This window comes from Symphalangus syndactylus, chromosome 12 (assembly GCF_028878055.3).
Source record: "Symphalangus syndactylus isolate Jambi chromosome 12, NHGRI_mSymSyn1-v2.1_pri, whole genome shotgun sequence".
In the NCBI taxonomy this organism is placed as follows: domain Eukaryota; kingdom Metazoa; phylum Chordata; class Mammalia; order Primates; family Hylobatidae; genus Symphalangus; species Symphalangus syndactylus.
The window spans coordinates 7,176,093-7,190,935 of NC_072441.2; positions in this window are offsets into that span (position 1 = coordinate 7,176,093).

Here is a 14,843-nt window from a genome sequence, read left to right on the forward strand (position 1 = left end):
AAAAAGATTTAGCTTTTCATACAATACAGAAAGATTCGTCTTATAGGAAAAACCCCCAGTGTTCAAGGACCCTAATATATGAGCAAGATCTTGGCATGTAGAAGAAACCTGTGAATTGGATGAAATGAAAAACTGAAAAGTAGGAATCTGGATGAAGTACAGAAGGGAGAAAGACTAATGTGAGACGTGGCTGAAAGAGAAGGATATGTGAAACAGTACAGGTCTTCATTAGTAATGATGAGGAACATAAATGTTAGTCCAAGTACACCAGAAAAGTGGGAGAGTTGGAAACTGAAAGACATGTTAAGAGATCACTTTGGTTTCTCTGTAGCTAACAGGGTGTCGGAGATAAGAATTAAAGTAAGTTGACTAAGGATGACCTAAGAAAATAAGCGTAGGTAAGAAAATATGTGGCTCTGGCTAGGCTGGGGACATTGGAAATCCAAATAGGTGGAGGAAATTACAGATGTATTTGGAACCAAAATATTTTTTAAATGAATGTTGAATTGGATATTGTCAGAATATTGAGGAAGGGCCAAAAATGACTTATAAGCATCTAGCATGGCTGGCAGTGCCACTTACTATCATGTGGGAAACCAGGACATGTTACCTCTGAATTATTCGAGTGCTATTGTCACGTAAATCATCAACTCCCAGAATAAAGGTCTGGACCAAACTCTAAGACTGGAAATTATGAGCTGTTTAGTAGTGTTTAGAGCTTAGAGAGAGTATGTGTGTGGAGAGAAAAGAAGAGCAATTAGGACAGAACCCTTAGAAACATCAACATTTAAAATTTGGGAAGAGAAAGAGAAACAAATAAATTGTGGGAAAATGAAGCTCAGGGTAGTTGCAAGGGAATGCTAAAAATGAACTATGGCATTTGAGGAGGAAAACGTGGAAACTGAAAGCAAGAGAGTACGGATGGATCGTGAGGGAGCAGCAGCATCTGTGTCCTAAGGAGAGTCTCAGTGAAAATGAAGGGTTGTAGGAATGAGGACATCTGGGCCAACGAGCTGGCAAGGAGTGATGTCCAGGAGGCAGAATATTTGCATCTAGATCCTGGTGGTACATACCCTTATAGAAAATATTTCAGATTTGATGACAATAAAGTGGAGGAAAGAAAAAAAGTAATGGAAATAAAGATGTCAAAAAACGGGGAACCGAGGTTTGTACTGGTCCTTTCACGTGAAAGCTGAGCCACTAAAATGATGGCTGAACTTGCCTGAAGATGATATTGAGCAAAAGATCTAAAGCCTTAAATAAATGGCAAGAGGCCAGGTGCAGTGGATCATGCCTGTAATCCCAGCACTTTGGGGGGCTGAGGCAGGCATATCACCTGAGGTCAGGAGTTCGAGACCAGCCTGGCCAACATGGCGAAACCCCGTGTCTACCAAAAATACAAAAATTAGCTGGGTGTGGTGGTATGCACCTGTAATCCCAGTTACTCAGGAAACTGAGGCAGGAGAATCACTTGAAACCGGGAGGAGGAGGTTGCAGTGAGCCGAGATCACACCATTACACTCCAGCATGGGTGACAGAGCAAGACTCCATCTCAAAAAAAAAAAAAAATAAGACCAGAGTGCCCAGGAGGGAGGTCTGTTGATGATGGTAATACCAAAGGGGCATGGCTGATATTTCCAAGGGGTTTGAGTTTCAAAGGAACAGTCTAATTTGCAAGGAGCGGAGAAATTAACAGTCTAGAAGTTGTAACGGGAACCAAGAACAACCACCTCGGCTTCCAGCCATAGGTATGTGGAGGGTGAGAAAAAGACCTGTCTCAATTTATGAAAGCTAGAGGAAAAACTGCACTTTAGTATCAACCAACTTTTGTTTTAAGATAATTACAAACCAATATGGAACTTAGCAAGAGTCAATTTTGACAGTTTCCTGCAGCTTAGTAAATTCTGCACAAAATTAAGATTTAACACAAAAGTAGAGAAAAATTTTAATGGCATAGCACATTTCTTCACAATTCCTTAAACCAAATAATTCCCTGTTCTTCTAACTCTCACCTTACACTATCAACTAGGCTTCTTATTCAATGAACGGTTTAAGTCTACTAAGACACACACACACACACACACGTCTTATCCAGCTGCAGATCTCATTTTTGAAGGTACATTGAAAGTACACAGATCATTCTATAATCATCAACTATGAAGATTGTGAGCAACTGGAACAAGTATTCTTGGAAAAGAAGTTTCCTGTGTATAAGAAAAAAAAGAGTCCAACTCTGGGAACTGACTTGGCTGAGTCACCATTATATGCCACTGGCAAGAAATCAAGAAGTAACTCAGGACTGATAAACTTTGTTAAAGGAAATGGAAACAGCCTATCTGTGAGGCTTAATTCTTGATAATCTGGCCAAGATATAGCATCTGGATAAGAGTTCACTGACTCAACTAAATTTTGTGAAGGTGAAGTACTTGTTAAAATGAAAGATCTATTTAGAGAGAAATAAGTAGACATAATGTCTGCACTATGGATAGGTGTATACCTGTTTTTTGCAAAAACAGTTTGTATCTTTGAAATGCTGGTTTGCCCTGGACAGAGCTAACTTAAATAGAGACCAGGTGCGGTGGTTCATGCCTGTAATCCCAGCACTTTGGGAGGCCGAGGAGGGTGGATCATGAGGTCAGGAGATCGAGACCATCCTGGCTAACACGGTGAAACCCCGTCTGTACTAAAAATGCAAAAAATTAGCCGGGCATGGTGGCGGGCACCTGTAGTCCCAGCTACTCTGGAGGCTGAGGCAGGAGAATGGTGTGAACCCGGGAGGCGGAGCTTGCAGTGAGCCGAGATCGCGCCACTGCACTCCAGCTGGGTGACAGAGCGAAACTCCGTCCCAAAAATATATATATATAGATTTTTATATATATATGTATATATACCCAAAGGATTATAAGTCATGCTGCTATAAAGACACATGCACACGTATGTTTATTGTGGCACTATTCACAATAGCAAAGACTTGGAACCAACTCAAACGTCCAACGATGATAGACTGGATTAAGAAAATGTGGCTGGATACATATGTAACAAACCTGCACATTGTGCATATGTACCCTAAAACCTAAAGTATAACAAAAAAAAGAAAAAAAAAAGAAAATGTGGCACATATACACCATGGAATACTATGCAGCCATAAAAAAGGATGAGTTCATATTCTTTGTAGACACATGGATGAAACTGGAAACCATAATTCTCAGCAAACTATCACAAGGACAAAAAAAACAAACGCTGCATGTTCTCACTCATAGGTGTGAATTGAACAATGAGAACACATGGACCCAGGAAGGGGAACATCACACTCCAGGGCCTGTCATGGGGTGGGGTGAGGGGGAGGGACAGCATTTGGAGATATACCTAATGTAAATGATGAGTTACTGGGTGCAGCACACCAACATGGCACATGTATACATATGTAACAAACCTGCACGTTGTGCACATGTGTCCTAGAACTTAAAGTATATATATATATATATATATATATATATATATATAAATATAAAGAAAAAACCATTAAAGAAAGGCTATAATACACAGGAACACACAGACATACATACACCTGTGTGTCTATATCTTCAGTTATCACACTTTTTCTATACAGACTCCACACGAGACAAACATGTTACATTTTATGAGAAACTATAAGTGGAAAGAGGAGAATTTGTGAAATCAATATAGAATGTTCCTTGTTTAGCATAATTCTAACTGTTTCTCATTAGAGGTCTGAGTATCAATCTGTATTATATGTGGCCATGCTGGCATTTGGGAAATTCCACAAGAAACTTTTTAAATATGAATTTGGAAAAGGGAAAAGGATTTTTAAAGTGTCTTTTTTTGTTCTGCATTCTATGTGGAACATCTATTTTGTGCTAACTGCTCGTGTTAGCTTGTGATTGCCTGTGACTATGTGGAAGATATACTTTACGTGACTATGTGAGCAATAGTCTTAAAGTTAAGAAATCTAAAATTTGGTTGGTTTAGTTGCTAATTAGGTAAATTACCTTGTAATGGTTACTTAACCTCTCAAAGATTAATTATCTTCAGTGGTACATTGAAGGTTCCATTCATATTGATTTTAGTAGACTTATCCTACTAAAAAGTAAATTTAACAGAAATTATTCTAGACCTCATTATTTCAGGAGACCCCACCCCAGCTTTTATTCCTAACTTCAAGAAATGCAGAGAAATTTAAAAATTCGATGTTCTCCCAATTCAACAGAATATAACTGAACTAAATCGATTTATGTATAATTCATTATTTCAACCTTTAACGCTATATCCGAGCGGTTTGTTTTCACCATAAAGTTATAGCTGTTTAGGCCAATAATTAAAGAGGACCTTGATAGAGAATGACAAGAGAGGATGATCACCCTATTGTCTATCTTCCAGCTGTTTTCAATGCCCTGAAGTTTTATTCACACCCAAATATTAGAATCTTATCTGAGAGAGCGTACTCAAATGATGAATCATGCTAATTTCTCAAGAAAAGTGTTACAGAATAATAAATGCCTTTCTGGTCAAAGCACTGATGCTCTGGAAATAATCTTTATCCAAATGAGGTACAGGAATTGTTAGGACTATTAAAAGTTTGTATATGATATCTGCCAGGTTCGACTGAGCTTCACTTAAAATCTACCATATTAGGGCCAAGTGTAATGACTCAAATTAGTGAACTTAAAAATTGTTTTAAAATGTTTCCTGGAGACATTTCAAATATTGCTCTCTGATTTATCACTGTTACTTTTGCTGAATTCAATTTGATGCCAAGATTTATTCAGATTAATCAAATGCCATAAACTCTGATACCTAATGTTCCTTAACACCTTAAGAACTTTTAAACAGATCAAATGTTGAAGATACGCTTTTAGTGAAACTGTACCTAAGCACATGAATTCTATTGAATATAGCTTTTTAGAAGACTAACAAAGAAAGAAGACTTAGGAAATTCGGAAACATTTTTTAAACCTTCTAGAGGGAATTAAACTACTGAAAAATAATTTCAATTGGTGAATCTAATGGCATTAATCAGAAGATAAGAAAAAAGTAACCATAAAACTTTATGGGGGTAATATTTGCTATGAGGATCAGGAAAAACAACTAATGGATATTAGGCTTAATATCTGGGTGATGAAATAAACTGTACAACCAATCCCATGGCATAAGCTTACCTCTGTAACAAACCTACACTTGTACCCCTGAACTTAAAAGTTAAAATTTAAGTAAATAACGTTGTGCTATTAATTTCAACCAGAGCCTTTCCAAGGTGCAGGGAACTTTTGAGAATTTTATTTCTTGCAAAAGGAAACTTGATTCCTTGCTTAGGGCCTTCCTAGGAAAACCTCTATTCTTTGGAGAAGCATCATACTCCTACAAGATTTAAGGACCATCATATTTGTCAGACTTTTTTTCTGTTTTACTGTGAGCAGTTTACAGAACATAAAGAAAAATCAAATCCGAAGGTGCACTACACGTGTTTTATCAAAAGGAACATTTTTGTGTACTTTTAAGAAAATACGACAAATTTAGTTTTCTGACCTATTACCAAGTTAGACATCTTGAGTGAATTGAATCTGTTGTAATCCTGTTTGGTTTTCATCCCATGGCTCTGGAAAACTGACATTTATCTCCAATTTTTCAACTCTGCTTCTTTCCAGTACCTCATCTATACGACTATTATAGTACTTTTCATCTGCTTTTACCACTACACTATGGCTGCATTACTTTTAACACAGTGTCCCACATGTTACCCATTTCTACCTTATATAAAGAGTAGAAATTGAATTGTAATTGAGTATGCAGTTGCCTCATATTCAGGTCTTCAACTGAAATAACTCCAGCTCTCTCAAAACTTCAACCCTCTCTGGAAGAATTGGACCAAATTATCCCAGATTATAGCACTCTCAGGCTAAAATTACTAATGCTTCTATAGTTTCAGAGACTGTATCAGGTTATTCAACACAACATTCCATGCACCATTCCAGCCTCATATAATCAGAGGACACTTAGACGACTTTAATAGCCTTCAAAAGACACCCTCCTCTTTTACTTATATATATATTTATTTATCTATTTATTTAATGGAGACAGGGTCTTACTCTGTCACCCAGACTGGAGCGCAGTGGCATAATCACGGTCCACCGCAGCCTGCACCTGCCGGGCTCCGATCCTTCCACCGCAGCCTCCTGAGTGGCTGGGACCACAGGCGCCGCCACCACGTCTGCCTGGTTTTTGTATTTTTGTGGAGATGGGGTTTCACATGTTGCCCAGGCTGATCTGAGACTCCTGGGCTCAAGAGATCCACCTGCCCCGGCCTCCCAAAGTGCTGGGATTACATGAACGAGCCATTGTGCCCAGCCGGTCCCGCCCGGTTTTTAACCTTCGTACTGTTTATATAATCATCCTTCACAAAATAGAACACTTCATTACTCGATGGTTCTCATTATTCTAATATGAAGAACTATATTAAGAAAATAAATTCCTGGCCGGGCGCGGTGGCTCACACTTGTAATCCCAGCACTTTGGGAGGCCGAGGCGGGCGGATCACGAGGTCAGGAGATCGAGACCACGGTGAAACCCCGTCTCTACTAAAAATACAGAAAATTAGCTGGCGTGGTGGCGGCGCCTGTAGTCCCAGCTACTCGGGAGGCTGAGGCAGGAGAATGGCGGGAACCCGGGAGGCAGAGCATGCAGTGAGCCGAGATCGCGCCACTGCACTCCAGCCTGGGCGACAGAGCCAGACTCCAGCTCAGACAAAAAAATAAATCAATAAATTTCCAATATTTCCTAGCATATCCAATTTAATTCTATACATCACATAAAAATAAAAGCCGTCTTACTGTGTTAGTTTCTTACTGCTGTTACAGTAAATTAACATAAACTCAGAGGCTTAAAACAACACATTTTTTTTCTTTATACTTCTGGGGGTCAGAAGTCCAAAATGGGTCTTAGTGTGCTAAAATCAAGGTATCATCAAGTGTATATTTTGTCTAGAGATTCCAGGAGAGAATTCACCTGGTTTGAAGGGTCACATGTATCCCTGAGCTCTTGGCCTCTGCACATCTTGGACACAGCACATCACTTCAGCCTCGGCTCCAGTTTCCCCAAGCTCTTCTGCTCACTCTGGTCTCTCCGCCTTCCTGTCTGAAGGTTCTTTGTGACTACAGTGGGCCCACCTAGATAATTCAGGATAATCGCTCCAGTTTAAGGTGAGGTGATTAGCAATCTTAATTCGACCTCTAACCATAATGCTTCCATGCTGCCTAACAACACGTTCAAAAGGTCATCCTGCTAAGGGTCATTATTCTACCTACACACTAAGTGACTGAGAAAAAGTAAAGTTATCTATCATGCCTTACCTATGGCGAGGAAATAATAACTTATAATGATTTATCTACGAAAACCTGTTTTTAAAAGCTTTGGTCCTAGTCTATTGATTAAAGTTTTGGTATATTCCAGATAAATTTCATGTCCTTGATGCTAACACATTGTGCACAGTAGATGGCCTTTTTAAAATAGTACTGCATAAAGGAATATTTAAGGTTGTCTGGACAATAGAAAAGGAACTTTAGTTGCTATGCCACAAAAGGCCGGATTTCTGCACATTACACCTCCTACCAGTGCACACATGTGCCAAACTCCTTCCTGAAAGCCTGGTTTATGTTTCCTATGTGCTTAGCAATAGTTTTACTCTCACGACTGTTTATATTAAGTCCTATTTTTTAAAGCATATCCTCATTTGTTTGTTTTCCTGAGCCTCTGAACTGGATTTCATCTGGTATGTATTGCACAGGTTTGCACACTTGATTGTACGCTACCTTAAAGCATCCTCCTGTGTTCTGGACACGGTTATTTTTCTCCATGGTAAGGTGATAAGTGACTTCTCTGAGGACTTGCCACCTTAGAATGCAGTGGTGACATCACCTGCTCAGGCTCTGTCTGCAATGTGGAATTTAGTATTTTCCAACTTCTGGTCTAACTTGAACTTCATAATTAAGCAGAGCCGCCTTTTGAGGGAACAGTAGGGTGTCTGCCCCTAAACGTCTGTGTAAATGCAGAGACACATTTGGGAACATAACTGACTTTTATGTACAGAAGCCAGATGCATTTCATGCCCATGCATGCTTAGGGAAGCAAGTTCATCTCATCTATCACAATAAGCATCTGTGCCACTAAATTCCACTGCAGGATACTTTTCACACTTAGACAACAAAACATTTAAGGAAATAAAAGCTCTTTCCAATAAAAATGTGCATCAAATACTGTGTGTATGTTTAAAAAAAAACCTTCCTCTATAAGATAAGGCCACAGGAACTACTAAAAAAGCATTCTTGAAATACATTTTCTGATAGGAATCTAGGCCCTTGCCTTATATAAGATTTAAGGAAAGTGATGTGTGTGTCTTTATACTTGAAAGGCTGTTTTCAACAGCAAAGGGTATGCTTTGAGGTATCAATATAGTTTTGAGAATGCAAAAGTTTAAAAGAAATGGAATGCATATTCTCCAGGTATGAATATGCAATTGTCATTATTTTCCTACCATCTACTAGATTAGAAACAGAAGAAAAATTATGGAAATGTCTGTTTTCCCTCAATAGGAGTACCTATTTATTAAAGTTAATTAATTACTATTCTTTAAACATTTTCAAAATAGACTCATAAGTGACAACTTTCAGAGAAAACAAGGGTTTTTGGATGTAAATATTTACTTATAACATGGATAAAATAATTTTGTTAAATATTAACTCCATATTCATAATGTTCTCTATTGTTTTTGCATTTTGTTTAACAATAGAGAATCTAAGACATTTAGTGTTCATGAGTTTCATACAGTTTCCTGTCAATGTACTTTGTCTTTTTTTTATTGGACTACTAATCATTTATTTATGATTTGTTGGAACTACTCATATTTTAAATATGTCAAGTGAATTGCAAGCACTTGTTGCTGATTTGATATTTGCTTTTTACACATATTCATTGTATCCTCTGAAAAAGAAAAGTTTTATATTTTAAAAAATTCCAATCCATAAATTTTTTTTTAAATTTTCTGTTATTGGTTAGGGCTATGTTTGGATATTTAATTTTAACCGTAATGTTGCAAGTGATATTTGTCTATGGTATTTTTTCTTTATATTTTGAAAAAGTGTATTTGACATCCACTATGGAATTAATATTTATTAATGACATATTATACCTTTGTGCAACTATAAAATACATATAGCCAATTATCTGAACACCATTTTATGAACTGTTTATCACTTATCCACTGATTTGAAACACTATCTTTATCATATATTGGATTTTAGGTTTATCGAGATTATGTAACATGAAATTATTTAATTATGAAATTATGTGAATTCAAGCATGACAGTCAGCTCTTCTTCCCCACCACTACCCTGTAAAAGGATGGATGGAATAATTGCTTCCCTATGGCTTAAGTGTATGAGAGGTATACAACATGGTCTTGATGAAGTGGGAACTACACAGAAACTGTTTTTGGTCCTGAAATGTACTCCAGCTTTACCAATTTGTTCTACACATATACCATTGAGGGTAGAAGCTGAATTTTGCTAATGATTCTATTTACACTACTTAACATTGTGCCAGATACTGAGTAGATGCTTAGAAACATGTTTAATGACTTGTTTTATTGCTAGAGACCTAATTATCTGCTGTAGTGGTGCTATCTCATTCAGAATCATTTTGACCAGCCTTTCTCCATCATGAATAAAACACTTATTTACACACTTGTGTACATGCACATGTGCATAGAAACACACACACCCTTTGCAGAGACAAACTGCATCAAAAGCATGTACAAACATTATAGTATTTTTGTTGATTCTGACCTGATTCTGATTCTATTGTATACATTTTCATTCTGATCACAATAACAATAAAAATAGAAAACTATAAGTTGTGAAGCTGGAAGATGCAGAACATGAAAGATCGAATTACCAATTTTTTTTTCTATTTTCTTTTGTTGGCTGCTGATAAAATCAGAAAAGAAATGGACACAAAAATGAAAGTATGCAATGTGTGTGCGTGTGTGTGTGTGTGTATCACATGCACTCGTTTCCATGATGTACATATGGAATTTCATAACCAGCCAAACTAAGCTTCATAAGTGAATGAGAAATAAAATCCTTTACAGACAAGCAGATGCTGACAGATTTAGTCACCATCAGACCTGCCTTCCAAGAGCTCCTAAAGGAAGCACTAAACATGGAAAGGAAAAACCAGTACCAGCCACTGCAAAAACACACCAAAATATATAAACCAATGAAACTAGGAAGAAACTGCTTCAACTAATGTGCAGAATAACCAGCTAACATCATGATGACAGGACCAAATTCACACATAACAATATTAACGGTAAATATAAATGAGCTAAATGCCCCAATTAAAAGACATACACTGGCAAATTGGATAAAGAGTCAATACCCACAGGTGTGCTGTATTCAGGAGACACATCTCACTTGCAAGGTCACACATAGGCTCAAAATAAAGGGATGGAGGAATATTTACCAAGCAAATGGAAAGAAAGAAAAAAAAAGCAGGAGTTGCAATCCTAGTCTCTAATAAAACAGACTTTAAACCAACAAGGATAAAAAAGGACAAAGAAGGGCATTACATAGTAGTAAAGGGATCAATGCAACAAGAAGAGCTAAGTATCCTAAATATATATATATGCCAAATACAGGAGCACCAGGATTCATAAAACGAGTTCCTAGAGACCTACAAGGAGACTTAGACTCCCACACAATAATAGTGGGAAACTTTAACAACCCACTATCAATATTAGACAGATCAACAAGAAAGGAAATTAACAAGGATATTCAGACTTGAACTCAGCTCTGGTCCAAGTGGACCTAATAGATACCTACAGAACTCTCCACCCCAAATCAACAGAATATACATTCTTCTCAGCACCACATAGCACTTATTCTAAAATCAACCACATAATTGGAAGTAAAACACTCCTCAGCAAATGCAAAAGAATGAAAATCATAGCAAACAATCTCTCACACCACAGTGTAATCAAATTAGAACTCAGAATTAAGAAGCTCACTCAAAACTGCACAACTACATGGAAACTGAACAACCTGCTTATGAATGACTACTGGGTAAATAGCAAAATTAAGGCAGAAATAAATAAGTTCTTTGAAACCAATGAGAACAAAGACACAACATATCAGAATTTCTGGGATACAGTTAAAACAGTGTTTAGAGGGAAATTTACAGCATTAAATGTCCACATTAGAAAGTGGGAAAGATCTAAAATAGACACCCTAACATCACAATCGAAAGAAGCAATGGAAAACACATTAAAAACCTAGTATAAAACAAGAAATAACTAAGATCACAGCAGAACCGAATGGGAGAGAAACACAAAAAAACCTTCAAAAAAAAATCAATGAACCTAGGAGTGGGTTTTTTGAAAAGATTAACAAAATAGATAGACCGGTAGCCAGACTAACAAGGAAGAAAAGAGAGAAAGATCAAATAGACACATTAAAAAACGATAAAGGGGATATCACCACTGATCCCACAGAAATACAAACTATTATTAGAGAATACTGTAAACACCTCTACACAAATAAACTAGAAAATCTAGAAGAAATGGATAAAGTCCTGGACACATACACCCTCCCAAGACTAAAGCAGGAAGAAGTCAAATCCCTGAATAGACCAATAACAAGTTCTGAAATTGACTCAGTAATTACTAGCCTACCAACCAAAAAAAGCCCAGGACCAGATGTCTTCACAGCCGAGTTCTACCAGAGGTACAAAGAGGAGCTGGTACCATTCCTTCTGAAACTATTCTGAACAATAGAAAAAGAAAGACTCCTCCCTAAATCATTTTATGAGGCCAGCATCACTCTGATTCCAAAACCTGGCGGAGACCCAATAGAAAAAGAAAATTTCAGGCCAATATCACTGATGAACATCGATGCGAAAATCCTGAATAAAATACTGGCAAGAGAATCCAGCAGCACATCAAAAACTTATCCACCACGATCAAGTTGGCTTCATGCCTGGCATGCAAGGCTGGTTCAACATATGCAAATCAATAAACATAATCCATCACATAAACAGAACCAATGACAAAAACCACATGATTATCTCAATAGATGCAGAAAAGGCCTTCAATAAAATTCAACACCCCTCATACTAAAAACTCTCAATAAACTAGGTATTGATGGAACATATCTCACAAAAATAAGAGCTATTTATGACAAATGCATAGCTAATATCATGCTAAATGGCCAAAAGCTGGAAGCATTACCTTTGAAAACTGGCCCAAGAGTAGGATGCCCTCTCTCCCCACTCTTATCAACATAGTATTGGAAGTTCTGGCCAGGGCAATCGAGTAAGAGAAAGAAATAAAAGCATGCAAATAGGAAGAGAGGAAATCAAATTGTCTCTGTCTGCAGATGACATGATTGTATATTTACAAAACGCCACCACCTCAGCCCAAAAATTCCTTAACCTGATAAGCAACTTTGGCAAAGTCTCAGGATATAAAATTAATGTGCAAAAATCACAATCATTCTTATATACCAATAACAGACAAGCAGAGAGCCAAATCATTAGTAAACTCCCATTCACAATTGTTATAAAGAAAACAAAATACCTAGGAATACAACCTACAAGGGATGTGAAGGACCTCTTCAAGGAAAACTACAAACCAGAGCTCAAGGAAATGACAGGACACAAACATATAGAGAAACACTCCATCCTCATGGATAGGAAGACTCAATATCATGAAAATGGCCATATTGCCCAAAGTAATTTATAGATTCAATGCTATTCCCATCAAGCTACCATTGACTTTCTTCACAGAACTAGAAAAAGCTATGTTAAATTTCATATGGAAGCAAAAAAGAGCCTGTGGAGCCAAGGCTAACCTAAGCAAAAAGAACAAAGCTGGAGGCATGACGCTGCCTGACTTCAAACTATATTACAAAGCTAAAGTAACCAAAACAGCATGGTGCTAATACCAAAACAGATATATAGACCAATGAAACAGAATAGAGGCCTCAGAAATAACACCACACATCTACAACAATCTGATCTTCAACAAACCTGACAAAAGCAAGCAATGGGGAAAGGATTCCCTATGTAATAAATGGCGCTGGGAAAACTGGGTAGCCATATGCAGAAAAGAGAAACTAGACCCCTTCATTATACCTTATAAAAGAATTAACTCAAGGTGGATTAAAAACATAAATGTAAAACCTAAAACTATAAAAACCCTAGAAGAAAACCTAGGCAATATGATTCAGGACATAGGTGTGGGCAAAGACTTCATGACTAAATCACCAACAGCACTTGAAACAACAGCCAAAATTGACAGATGGAATCTAATCAAACTAAAGAGCTTCTGCTCAGTAAAATAAACTATCACAAGAGTGAACAGGCAACCTACAAAATATGAGAAAATTTTTGCAATCTATCCATCTGACAAAGGTCTAATATCCAGAATCTAGAAGGAACTTAAACAAATTTACAAGAAAAAAAAAACAAACAACCCCATCAAAAAGTGGGCAAAGGATATGAACAGACACTCCTCAAAAGAAGATATGTATATGGCCAATAAACATATGAAAAAAGCTCATTATCACTGTTCATTAGAGAAATGCAAATCAAAACCACAATGACATACCATCTCACACCAGTTAGAATGGTGATCATTAAAAATTCTGGAAACAGCAGATGCTGGAGAAGATGCAGAGAAATAGGAACACTTTTACACTGTTGGTGGGCTTGTAAAATAGTTCAACCATTGTGGAATACAATGTGGTGATTCCTCAAGGATATAAAACCAGAAATACCATTTGATCCAGCAATCCCATTACTGGGTATATACCAAAGGATTATACATCATTCTACTCTAAAGACACATGTACATATATGTTTATCATGGGACTATTTACAATAGCAAAGACTTGGAACCAACATAATGCCCATCAATGATAGACTGGATGAAGAAAATGTGGCACATATTCACCATGGAATACTACACAGCCATAAAAAAGGATGAGTTCACGTCCTTTGCGGGGATATGGATGAAGCTGGAAACCATCATCCTCAGCAAACTAACACAGGAACAGAAAACCAAACACTGCATGTTCTCACTCATAAGTGGGTGCTGAACAATGAGAACATGTTGACACAGGGAGAGGAACATCACACACTGGGGTCTGTAGGTGGGTGGGGGGAAAGGGGAGGGAGAGCATTAGGACAAATAGCTAATGCATGTGGAGCTTAAAACCTAGATGACGGGTTGATGGGTGCAGCAAATTACCATGGCACAAGTATACCTATGTAACAAACCTGCATGTTCAGCACATGTATCCCAGAACTTAAAGTAAAATTTTAAAAAATGAAAGTATGCAATATGTGTATGTGTGTGTATACATACATATAAAACAAGCACTCATTTTCATTATGTACATATATGCACATTATGAGTGTGAATATATGTTAAATAATATCCTATCAGTTTTGTATTTGTAACACATATATGTACATGCATATACAACAAATAGAGGTGTTTTGCATAATAATTTCATTTATATTCATTTCATCAGCTAAGAACTAAAAAGAATTTAAATCAAAATCAATTATTCATTTACAGGTGTTTTTAACCATCATCTCCCCCTTTATCTTCACTTTTATGCCTCCTTGTATTGCCATTTTGTGACTTTTTCGCCATAAATTATACATATTTGGAACAGTCACTTTAAGAAATTCAATCTTTGGATAAGATCTCTAAGATTGATTTAGTATGAATACGTGTGTGGGCACACACTTGACAAAGAAAGGTCAGT